Source organism: Nicotiana tomentosiformis, chromosome 2 (genome assembly GCF_000390325.3).
Source record: "Nicotiana tomentosiformis chromosome 2, ASM39032v3, whole genome shotgun sequence".
In the NCBI taxonomy this organism is placed as follows: Eukaryota; Viridiplantae; Streptophyta; class Magnoliopsida; order Solanales; family Solanaceae; genus Nicotiana; species Nicotiana tomentosiformis.
The window spans coordinates 59,469,334-59,482,594 of NC_090813.1; the positions used below are offsets into that span (position 1 = coordinate 59,469,334).

The 13,261-nt window shown below is 39.5% G+C and overlaps 1 long non-coding RNA gene across 1 annotated transcript; it reads right to left on the minus strand.

The window, feature by feature from the left end:
* Window positions 1-10,619: 10,619 nt before the first annotated feature.
* On the minus strand, window positions 10,620-12,176 carry LOC104112449 (uncharacterized). The gene is made up of 2 exons (XR_689986.3): window positions 11,977-12,176; window positions 10,620-11,304 (listed from the first exon to the last, which is right to left on the minus strand). It is a non-coding gene; the product is annotated as an uncharacterized lncRNA (long non-coding RNA).
* Between the last annotated feature and the right edge of the window lie 1,085 nt (window positions 12,177-13,261).

Sequence of the window (13,261 nt, forward strand, 5' to 3'; positions counted from 1 at the left end):
TGATATGTCATTTTGAGATCTAGCGGTTTGAGACCTTGAGTAGCTTCACTTCATATATTATGACTTGTACGTGTGGTTGGAATTGAATTTCGGGAAGTTCAAAGTTGTTTCGGAAGGAAAATTCTCAATTCGGAAGCTTTAAGTTGGAAGAGCTGACCAATATTTGACTTTTGGGTAAACGACCTCAGAATTGGAATTTGAGGGTTCCAATAGGTTTGTATGATGATTTCGGACTTGGGAGTATATTCTAGTTGAGTATCGGGTGGTCTGGGAGTATTTCGGCGCTTATTATGGAAAGTTGGCATTTTGAAAGTTAAAGAATTTTTTAAGTTTGATTTGAAGTAAATTTTGGTGTTATTAATGTACGATTTGGGTTTCGAGTCTTGGAATAGGTTCTTATCAAGATTTTTGACTTGTGCTTAAAGTTTGGAATCATTCCGGAATGTTTAAGTATGAATCGGACGCGTTCGTCGAAGTTGGAATGTTTGAAATTTTAAAGAAAGGTTTTGACTGTCGATTCATAGTTTTGACATTGTTTGGCATGATTTAAAGCCTCGACTAAGTCTATATCGTGTTTTGGGATGTGTTTATACGTTTGGATGGGCCCCGAGGGCCCCGAGTTTGAAACGGATTGAAATTTGGATTTGAGGAAATGATGTTATTGCTGAAGACTGATGTCATCGCACCTGTGGGAAGAGTGGCCGCATGTGCGGTCACGCAGGTGCGGAGGGGGTCATCGCTGATGAGAAATTCATCAAGTAGACTTGGAAGCGCAGGGTGAGGAATGTTTTACACCTGCGAGGTCACAGATGCGGAGAAGAGATTGCTGAAGCGGAATTGGCCAAGAAAAGCGGACTTGGTCACGCAGGTGCGTGAGCGCAAAAGCGCTTGTTGTCTGCAGATGTGCTACTTTGGTCCGCATAAGCGGATTTGCCTGGGCTTAGTAGGAACCGCGCCTGCGATAGATTTTTTCGCAGGTGCAACTGAGAGGCCGCAAGTGCGATAGTCGCTGGGCAATGTGGTGCTTTTAAATCGAGACTTAGCTCTCATTGTTCACTTGAATGGCCGAATTTGGGGAGCTATTTTGAGGAGTTATTCATCAAGCATCATGAGGTAAGTGATTCCCACTTATTGAGAGTTAATTTCATGAATTCCATAAGGATTTAACATGAAAAATTATGGAAATTTTGGGATTTTAAGAGGAAACCTAGAAATTGGTATATTTGGATTTTGACCGCGAATTTAGATATGGAATTAGGAATAAATTACATATTTGAGTTCGTAATATTATGGATGACGTTTATCTTAGAAAAGTTTCTAAATCCGAGCCCGAGGGTTTACTTTGTTGACTTTACGAGCGGAGTTGGAAATTATTATAAATTAATTAATTATGATGTTGGAGATATATTTTTATTGATTTTCCTGATTGTCTAACTAGTTTCGGATTGATGGGCATCAGTTTGAGGTGTTAGAGAGGCGCTGGAGCTAGTTATGAAACTTCAGAGCGAGGTAAGTGTCATGTTTAACCTTGTGAGGAGGGGGAATTACCTCGTAGGTGTTACATTCTTATGTGCTACATGTTGTGGGATCTACGCACGTATGAGGTGACGAGTGTCCGTGTGCATGCTAGGATTTCTGATTATCTCCGGGTAGACTTAGACTCACACCATGTTTAAATTGTATTATTTGAGTCCTTCTTGCCTGTTTAAATGCCTTAATTTACATTTATCATGAGGCTAGACTCGCGTAGAGTATCGTACTCGCTTTTCTTTAGATATTCGATGAGCTACTTGATTAACCACGGAAAATTATGCTTCCTTTACTAATTTCTCCCGCGTTGTGCATATTCATCAAAATATTTTCTTAAATTTTATAACTCACACGTATAGAGGAGGATCATACCACGTACTTATATTTGTTTACACTGTTTATTTAACATGCCTCATGTTTGTTTACTTTCTACTGTACTTGATTTATTGGACCACTAGTAGTGTCGATGTCGACCCCTCGTCACTACTTCTCCGGGGTTAGGCTAGATACTTACTGGGTACGTGTTGATTTACGTACACATGCTACAATTCTGTACTTATTGTGCGGGTATATATATTTCTGGTAGTCTTTTGGGCATAAGGGAACGGGTATTGTGGGGACTTCACAGTGAGATGCATCCTATGTTACGATCCGCAGCATATGGAGACTCCATCATGATTATTTACATTATCTTGTCTCTTGTATTCCAGACAGGGGTTGTATTATTATTGTACTTTCTAATATATGCTCGTACACTTATGACACTGGGTTTGGGGGTTTCCTGATGGATGTTCACTATCGTAGTCCACGTTATTATTACCATTTCACTTTATGATTTATTTATTTTCAGAAATTTGTAAAGAATAGCATAGGTTTCTATGAGTGCCAGGTTTTACTCTATTATTTAATGGGATTCATAATTTTAAACATAATAAAATAAACAATTAAGTTGGTTGTTCATCGTTGGCTTGCCTAACAGTGACGTTGGGTCTTATCATGACCTATAGTGGGTTTTGGGTCGTGACATCTTGGAATCAGAGGTTCACTTAGGTTTATCGAGTCATGAGCAAATCTAGTAGAATCTTGCAGATCGGTACAGAGACGTTTGTACTTATCTTCGATAGGCTGTAGGGCTGTTAGGAGCACTTCCCTTCTAGATTCCTCGTCGTGCGATTTGATTCCATTGAGGCTTATGCCTTCATTTCCTTCCTACTCATTCTTATATGGTGTTGAGCGCTGGTTATCACTTGGGCATCGAGGAGTTGTAAAGGTACTGCAAATGTGGTGCATGATGTTTCTCCCTATGTATTCAAGTGGGCTATTATCATCGCCTTGTGGAAGGGTATTCTGTCATTTCAGCCCAGTGTTGGTGTTGCTTACAGTCGAGATTTGATATTTTTGAATTTGGTGGAATTCTTGTTAATATTGTGGTGTCGTCCTCCTCGATTAATTGCATTGAGGCTCATCGGCATGCTAGTCTTCATTTGTTTGCCTCTGGGCACAGTGTTGTGAGATGGAACCTAAGAGGAAGTTATCAAAGATGGTTGTGCGTTGCGGCTTCAGAATCGGATTAGTGTTTCCAGTATTGATGGTTCGAGGAGATGATCTCTGAGGTGGTTTCTATGCTTAGGAATTTTGAATGTGACGAGAAGGGCTTGATTGGAATGTAGGAAAAGTGTGAAGTATTCGATCATTGTCTTGGATGCAATACTGCTTCGAGTTTCAAACACGTTATTGGACCTTTGGGTAATGTTAATGAATGATGGGAATCTTACGGCTGGCGGATCAATGTGGACCCAGGGAGGTTAGTTGATTTCATGATGGACATAGGTGTAGCAACGACGTTGGTGGAGGTCAATATGAGGTTACACAAGTGGGCTATCTCCTATGAGCAGGTTAGCAGTTGCATGATTTTGATGAGGTTCCTACGAAGAGTCCTACTTCCTTCCCAGCATGGGATACAGGTACTGCGATATGAGCTTGGGTCGCTTAAAGAAGATGGTATGACCCCTAGGAGGTTGAGCGTACGATGGTGGCGGATAATTCGGAATGTGTTATGATCGGTGCAACAAGAGCTTGTGAGAAGTTGGCCGGGTAATGGTGTGGAATCATGGTAACTGGGAAGAAGAGGTCGTTGTGGGGTTTGGATCAATGTTATTATAGTGTAAAGCTAAGTGGGGGAGCCCGCCGTCTATAAGTGAGTCGCATGGTCGTGTGCCTATATAGTTTTGAGTTATCGGTGCATTGGTGGATTACTTGTAATCAAGAGGAGAAAAACATCAAGGGTATTTTGAATAAGGAAATTTGACGTACATGTGTCACATTTCGCCTTATTGATTCGTGTACAGGTGTTGGGATGACTCAGAGTTTATGCTTCTAATGGATGTGATGTACAAAGAAAGAAATTCATCCGGTTGTTTCTTTGGAGGAGTCCATGTGCTAACGGAGCACCAGTGTGTGGTTACATATTCAGGACCAGGTCAGAATGGGTGACTCTCAACAGTGATCCTAGCGGGGTCAGGGATTTAAGCGTGATGTCTAAGAATTTTGAATTCATCATATGGCTGAGGACCGGGATTTTTGCAGCAAAGTGTGAAAAATACTTGGGGAATTTCTACGTTATCATCGAGTCTGCAGTGCGGTATTAGAGGAATGGTAGAAACAACTCCGGATTCGCGGGAGGTCTTTCAGAATGGGTGTATCAGTTGGGGGTACTATAGAGTGCACAAGGAGGGTGTGAGATGGCTTATGGGTATCGGGACGACGTAGTCTCATGATTTGGGTCACTCCGGATGAGTATTGTTTGAGATTCGTTTTGTACTTGAGTAGGACTATTATTCCAAGGGCAAGTCAAGAGTAAATTGGAAAAGTTGAGTCAATTAGTTATGGATAGAATTAGCATGGTTCTGCGGTTAATGAATTCGGATGCATGTTGCAATTGTTCTTCTGAAATGAGTTGGGTAAAAGGGGTTCTAGCCGATGAAGTAGTTATTCTACTAGTGGTTCAGGGTTGTGATGAAATTCTTGTACTCCTGCGTAGCTGCAGGATAGGTGCGGTGAGCAGTATAGTGATTGGAAGTTGAGGATCAAGGTTGTGGTTCACTTTCGATAAGAATGTCAGGAGCTCGGAGGAGCACGAGAAGATTTTAGATGTTCGGAATGTGATGGCACCATTTTCGGGTGGCTGGAGGATGGTCTGTTTTGTGGAAGAAGTGTTGGGTATTGAAATGCGGATGCTTGACTAGCACTATGGAAATAGCATGGTCGATGACCATTAATGTTTAGATTTTACTACCTGGTGCGAAATGTTGTGGGGGGTATATCCTACCAGAAGATCGTATAAGTGTGACGTGCTAGTCATTCGATTGTTAGAGATTTAAATCAGATATGGAGATTTTGGTACTGTCGCCAATGGGAGAGGTTATGACGGAGATGCGCTCTATTTCTTTAGTTGTGGTCTGTGTGAGTTGTTTTGGATTTGACGGCTACTCTTATGTGTCATGAATAGGGTCATTGTGGATCCTTGGAAGATTAGTGACCCAGTATGGGATGATCGGAATTGGCGTGAGGTCCGCTAGTAGACTTAATGTGAATGTGTGCTCTACATCAGATCAAGTCAGATGTGTTCATTCAACATAGCACTGCTTATGGACGAGTCTTTGGTATTTGGTGTTATTCTTATCGTCAGATATTCTCTGTAATACTCTATTATGCCATGTGGGTTGTGAGACGGCTTGATTATTTGCACGTGCATTATGGTCCCATGTATCTTGTTATTATTGCACCTCAGTCGAGCTCGAGTTTTGTAGTGCATGGCGCTATCCGTCTCCCCAGGGTTGTATTTTTTCACTTTGCGTGCTCGTGGTCGATATTTGGACATTTCATAGGTTTGAGCAGTTTGGCTTGGTAGATACTTCCTTGTTGATTGTTATATGTGGATCAGGTGGCACGCCGCCACGGATATGATGTTTGGATCGGGTTGCACGACGTAACGGTATCATGTATGGATCGGGTTGCACGCCGCAACAGTGAGATGTTGAGTATGGTTCCCTATACTTGTTTTGTGTGTCTTTTTTCTCTTCTTCGATAAAGGTTCATAGCATTTGTTAGCCGTTTAATTCATTACGCGGGCTGGATAGTTCTTTTTCAGAGTTCGTTCTTCCTTAGGTGTCATATTCGAGTTGTAGCTTGTTGGTGCATTGATGGTGTCATATGAAATATTAGTCAGTGTTTGAGGTGGCTTATCGCCTGAGCAGCTTGTACTGGTGAGACGAGATTATTGGACCTGAAATCGGTGCGATCGGATTTATGTAAGGTATATTATAGAGAAAATGTCAACGATCAGTCCAAAATGAGGAAAAGGTTCTTGCCGAACGGAGAAACTCCGTGAGTTATTGAGTTGACGGGTGGTTATGAGTTCATGTGCATCTCTTTAGTCGTGGCAGTATTGCGAGAGTTGGAACCGATCTTATATGTGTTACGAGGTATACTACATGCATCTGATTCGTAAATTTCCTGCTATTATAGCCAGGATGTTATTATGAACATACGAATTATGTGGTACATTGTGTGATCTCAGTATGGGTGCATAATTATATTTGGTATAGTGGGTGGAGATTGTGTCAGGGTTCGTATGTTGGAATCAGGCCAGGCAGATAACTCTGGATGTTGGAATTTAGTTTTATGGCTTGTGGGCTAAGGTAGCAGGGAGGATCTTCAGTCTGGCTTGAGCTAATGTATTCACCTGGGTTGTGGTCGCACGAGTAAGTGCACAAGGCTTTAAACAGTGATTTTGGGGCAACTCTGGATCAGTTCTTAGCACGTTCGGGGAAAATCGTATGTTTAAGTGGGGGAGAATGTAACGACCCGACCAGTCGTTTTGAGATCTAGCGTATCGTTCGGCGGTTTGAGGCCTTGAGTAGCTTCACTTCATGTATTATGACTTATACATGTTCGGAGTTGTTTCAGAAGGAAAATTCTCAATTCGGAAGCTTTAAGTTGGAAGAGATGACCAAGGTTTGGATTTTCAGTAAACGACCTCGGAATTGGGATTTGAGCATTCCAATAGGTTCGTATGATGATTTCGGACTTGGGTGTATGTTCGGATTTAGTATCGGGTGGTTCGGGAGCATTTCAGTGCTTATTATGGAAAGGTGGCATTTTGAAAGTTTAAGAATTTCTTAAGTTTGATTTGAAGTGAATTTTGGTGTTATCGATGTCCGTTTGGGGTTCCGAGTCTTGGAATAGGTTTGTATTGTGATTTGCAACTTGTGCGTAAAGTTTGGTATCATTCCAAAATGTTTAAGTATGAATCGGACGCGTTCGTCGAAGTTGGAATGTTTGAGAGTTTAAAGAAAGGTTTTGACTGTTGATTCATAGTTTTGATGTTATTTGGCGTGATTTAAGGCATCGACTAAGTCTGTATCATATTTTGGGATGTGTTGATACGTTTGGATGGGGTCCCAGGTGCCTCGGGTTTGAAACTGATTAAAAACATATTGAGATTTGAATTTGAGGAAATGTTGTTGTTGCTAAAGACTGGTGTCATCACACATGCGGAAGGAGTGGCCGCAGGTGCAGAGGGGGTCATCGCAGGTGCGAAATTCATGGATGAGACATGGGAGCACAAGTGCGAGGAATGTTCCGCACTTGCGAGGTCACATATGCGGAGAAGAGATCGCAGAAGCGGAATTAGCCAAGAAGGTCTGGGGCCGCAGAAGCAGACTTGGTCACGCAAGTGCGTGAACGCAGAAACACTTGTTGTCCGTAGAAACGGAAGCACAGATGTGCTATTTTGGTCCGCATAAGCGGATTTGCCTGGGCTTAGAGGGAACCGCACTTGCAATAGATTTTTCCGCAGGTGCAACTAAGATGCCGCAAGTACAATAGTCGTTGGGCAGTGGGGTGCTTTTAAATCCAGACTTAGCTCTCATTTCTCTCATTTTTCACTTGGATAGTTGCATTTAGGGAGATATTTTGAGGAGTTATTCATCAAGCATCACGAGGTAAGTGATTCCTACTTATTGCAAGTTAATTTCATGAATTTCATAAGGATTCAACATGAAAAATTATGGAAATTTTGGGATTTTAAGAGGAAACCTATAAATTGGTATATTTGGACTTTGACCGCGATTTTGGAAATGGAATTAGGAGTGAATTACTTATTTGAGTTCGTAATATTATGGATGACGTTTATCTTTGAAAAGTTTCTAAATCCGGGCACGTGGGCCCAAGGGTTGACTTTGTTGACTTTTCGAGAGAAGTTGGAAATTGTTATAAATTAATTAATTATGATGTTGGAGTATATTTTTATTGGTTTTCCTGATTGTTTGACTAGTTTTGGATTGATGGGCATCGTTTTGAGGTGTTAGAGAGCCGTTGGATCCGATTATGGAACTTCAGAGCGAGGTAAGTCTCTTGTCTAGCCTTGGGGGGGAGGGGAGATTTACCCCTTAGGTGTTATATTCTTATGTGCTACATGTTATGGGAGCTACGCACATATGAGGTGACGAGTATCCGTGCGCATGTTAGGATTTCTGATTATGTCCGGGTAGACTTAGACCCACACCATATTTAAATTGTATTATTTGAGTCCTTCTTGCCTGTTTAAATACCTTAATTTACATTCATCATTAGACTAGACTCGCGTAGAGTATCGTACTCACTTTTTTTTAGATATTCGACGAGCTACTTGATTATCCGCGGAAAATTATGCTTCCCTAACGAATTTCTCCCGCGTAGTGCGTATTCATCGAAAAGTTTCTTTAAATTTCATAACTCGCAGGTATATTCGTGAGTAGGGTCAAGGACCCGTTAAAACTTCTTAATCTAATAGGATCGGGCCGTTCACCTCGGCAAGATTATGTACCACACTCTTATGGGATTGGGTCGTTCGCCTCGAACACTCTTATGGGATCGGGCCGTTTGCCTCGATAGTATCATATTCTTATGGGATCGGACCATTCGCCTTGGCAATATCATATTCTTATGGAATCGGATCGTTCGCCTCGGCAGTATCATATTCTTATGGGATCGGGTCGTTTGCCCCGGTATATCTATAAAACACTCCTATGGGATCAGGTCATTCGCTTCAGTAACTTTATGAAACACTCTTATGGGATCGGGCCATTCTCCTCGGCAGAATCATGTGTAATATTTAACAAGAAGCCAGTGTATCTGTGAGTTTCCTGATTTGAATTGTGATGACTGATGACTTATCTGGTGGGGACTATTTTATATATATACTCCGATTGAGGAGGTAACCGATAATTAAGAACTTGTGTTTACTGTTCAGAGAAGGATCGTACCACGTACCTATATTTGTTTACATTGTTTATTTACCATGCCTCATACTTGTTTACTTTCTATTGTACTTGATTTATTAGACCACTAGTAAGTGTCGATGTTGACCCCTCGTCACTACTTTTCCAGGGTTATGCTAGATACTTACTGGGTAGCGTTGATTTACACACTCATGGTATACTTCTGCACTTATTGTGCAAGTATATATATTTCTGGTGGTCTTTTGGGCGCAAGGGCGCAGTTATTGCAGGGACTTCACGGTGAGATGCATCACATATTACGATCCACAACATATGGAGTCTCCATCATGATTATTTACATTATCTTATCTATCTTGTATTCCAGACAGGGGTTATATTATTATTGTACTTCCTAGTATATGCTCATGCACTTGTGACAACTGATTTTGGGGGTTCCCGATGGATGTTCACTATCGTAGTCCACGTTATTATTATCATTCCACTTTATGATTTATTTATATTCAAAAATTTGTAAAGAATAGCACATGTTTCTATGAGTTCCAGATTTTACTCTATTATTTAATGGATTCATGATTTCAAAAATAATAAAATGAATAATTAAGTTGGTAGTTCACTGTTTGCTTGCCTAATAACGACGTTGGGCGCCATCATGATCTATAATGGGTTTTGGGTCGTGACAAGAAGATTGTTGCAATTGACGAGATGGTGAATGTCATCAAGGACCTCTTCCTGGCCACTCAATCCACAGTTGGAGATATCCATGATATCTAAAAAGAGACAGGCTCAGATATGTCAAAAATGCGAGTCACGTTACAAAAGACTGCAGAAAAGGCAGTAAAAACATTCAAGGAAGTCCATGATCGCGTTGATAAGATCTCAGTCACTACGAACACAAGCTTTGACCGTTTCAAGGAAACCATTTGCAACACTTTTACCTACTTTCTCCATCACTGATCTGGTTGTTGGGTGTTTTGGACAATCTTAGTTTTTTTTTTGGATGTTTTATGGTTGGATGCTTATTTTTTGTGTTTTGGATGACTATAATTATCAGGATAATCTAAACTGCTAATGTTATTACGTATTTTTCCTCTTTTGGTTGATGCCAAATGAGGAGAAAGGATTACTACTAACATATGCAGGAACTATATCAAGGATTACTACTAACATATGCAAGGATGATGATCGACTATATAAAGCTCAAGTCGACTACATCACACTAGGGGTGGGCGTCGGTCGGTTTGGTCGGTTATTATGAAAGTACAGTTTGGTTTATCGGTTTTTGATTTTGTAATATTAATAACCAAATCAAACCAAAGTATTTACGATTTGGTGCGATTTTTTCAAAGTTCGGTTTAATTATTTTCGGTTTATTTTTTCGGTTTTAAACGGTTCAAAAAAATTTATGCTTCTCTGGAAAAAGGAAATAGATTGTCATAATGAATGAATAGAAAAGAAGATATTGGTCCAACAGCCATTGCACATAACAGAGACGATATTCTCAGTTCTTATGCAATAAACAAGGCTGAAATTTATTTGTTGTTCGTCCAGCCCAGCAAATTGTCATTTTGAGATAGAGTTCTCTTAAAGGAGGCAACAGAGAAAGACAACGGCATAGTGATATTGTCAGTTCTCATGCCATTGTTTATTTGCTGACAATATCACTCTAATGATAATGACGTTGTTTAATGAATGATAAAAAATCATCATTTTTCTCCAACACAGGACCAAAAGTACACATCAATTACTCCTAGCTGAGGATTAATTGCGGTAACAGAAATTGAATTAAATGAAGCGCACTCAATCAAAGGTACACAATGAAAATTTCATTTAAAAGATAAAAATAACCCAACCTCGGTGAGTAATCCGATCATCTATGCATATAATGTCATTTGTAATTCTTTTAACTCACCACACTTTGTAATATGGTGCAACTTCACAAGCATTTAGCCCTCTCTCGTACTTGATAGCCAGTATTTTCGTACTCTCCTTACAATTTTCTCAAATATATATCCTAGTCCTAGCTAAATGCTCAAAATCTACAGGCTAATAGTTCATAAAGCAGGTCTTGAAACTAATTTCAAAATAAATAAGAGTTTAACTAAGCAACCGAGAGACCAAGAACATACCATACTACATCTTGAACATAATTTAGGTGAGCAACTTTTGCCTACTCCTTTGGCAAATAAAAAGCTATGAACTATGCAGTCTCTGCACTAAAACCCAAGAAGTAAGGCCAATTCAGATGAGATTTGACACACGATAGACATATGGAGAATGCGTGTGAACTAGTTAGTGCAAGTTAGAGCCTCCTATATCCCTAACAAAAAATTTACACATTTCTTCGTCGTAGTTGGGATACACTTGAGAAGACATCATCCCATTCTTATCTTTTACGTTCAAGGATTCATGCCACCGTTACAAGAAGGTGCCCGAGTATTTGAGGATATATTCTCTGTTATCATGCAATAAACAAGCATGGAAATGCTGCAAACTGCAAAGTCATCAAAAGAAACTAGTGTAACATTTTGGTGATCACTAAAGAGGATATTTGAAACTACACTATAAATGAAACCAAGAATAGAGAACAAGCACATAGAGAACAGGGAGGCCTTCAGTGCAAACAGAACACAACAGCAAAAGAGGAAGTACTAATTGAAATGTCCTTAACTTTAGAGATGTTGTTGCTTGTTGATTGAATATAGTTTTCTAAAAAAAGATTGATTTTTTATTAGTGGAGACAAACACCACCCTAAGAAAAAACCTCAAATCCAGATATAACAGGAACATTCTCATCTAAATCGGGAAAATGGAGTTAACGTGATATGATTAACAAAATTACCACGACGCCATAGACTAAGACATTTTCTTTCTTCATAAACTTAAACTTGACTTTGAGCTTTCATATACTAGAGTTTTCTCAATCACATTTTTTTGCAACAATAAAAGGGAAAAGAATTGTTCAAAATTATTCCAAGGAAAAAAAGAACTAAAACACAAATAAAGAAGCCTTATCTTAATAAAAAATCAACCAAAGAAATCTTGAACACCTTTTTCAGCAAAAATTCTATCAGAAAGTTCGGCCAAAATGACAATAACAGTGAGCAAAACTGCAAAACGACACTGGACCTAACTCAACTTAGAACTCAGAAGAAGTCGCACTAACTTGAGGAAGAAGGCGTCACAACCGAGCTGAGGAAGAAGGCAGCAATCGCACAGAGCTGAGTAAGAAGGCAGCAATCGCAGGCTCGCAGCAGTCGCAACAGAGACAGAGCTAAGGAAGAACCCTAAATCTAATTTTTGATTTAGGTTTTGGGAAATGGGAAGTAAGTGACTAAGGTCTAAGTGTAAGTGTGTAACGTATAATCAGACTATCAGTACAGTAAGTTTGGGTAAATTGGGCTTCAAAGTTCAAATGAGTATTGGACTATTGGGCTTCAGCCTAAAATGGGTAATAAGTTTTGGACTCTCAAAAGAACTCACATGTTCAAACTTATTTTTCTTAACTAATACCCAAAAATACGATTTTTTGGTTTAACCGAAAACCGAAATACCAAAACCGTAAACCGCACCGAAAAACCGAAAATTAATAATTTAAAAACCGTGCACCGACCGAAAAACCGATTAAACCGAAACCTAAAAACTAAAATTCACGGTTCAGCCGATTTTTTCGATTCGGCCGGTATTATGCCCACCCCTACATCACACTACATCACATGCAAAGTCTCTATGCAGGAAGAGATAACAAGTTGAGAGGGAGTCAGACTACAAGAATGATCGAATAAAGATGAAATTAGAATTAATTAAGTTATTTTTTCTGTCATCATAAAAAAGTGAGTATTGTTAGATCTCGGTTTTAATGATGAAAAATAACTTATTCTTATTGCATGCAATCAAGGATCTTTGAAAAGTAGACGTTTCAAAGCCGGATAATCAAGAAAGGAAATATGAGCCAATTAAGGATATGAGAAGCTATATAAGAAAGGAAGGCTAAGATAGCAGAATCAATTCAGCGAAAAATCTACTCCTGATTTTTAATCACGAGCATCAAGGAATATCACAATCTAATCTTGATCTCCAATCACGGACGTCAATGACAATCACATCAAACACGTTGTATGGAAGATATGCAAAGCTAATTAGTTACACCATTCAAGGTAATCATGCCTATCACATCGAACTTCAAGGATCAACAATAGAAAAGTTCCAACCTTATTCTTGAAACGAATTAATTAAGATTCACTCAAAGGATCAATTCCTTTAGGTTACCCATCTCTCGAAGATTTGCTCTAGTATACTTTGATCGAACCAACATCAAGCTTTTTGTTCTACTCCAAACAAACAATGTAGTCTACTCTAGATTTACTATGTAATTAGTGAAGAGAAGAAAAAGAGAAAGATCACCGGTGATACATTGTATCAAAATCGTAGAAAGTCAATTGTGTTTTGAG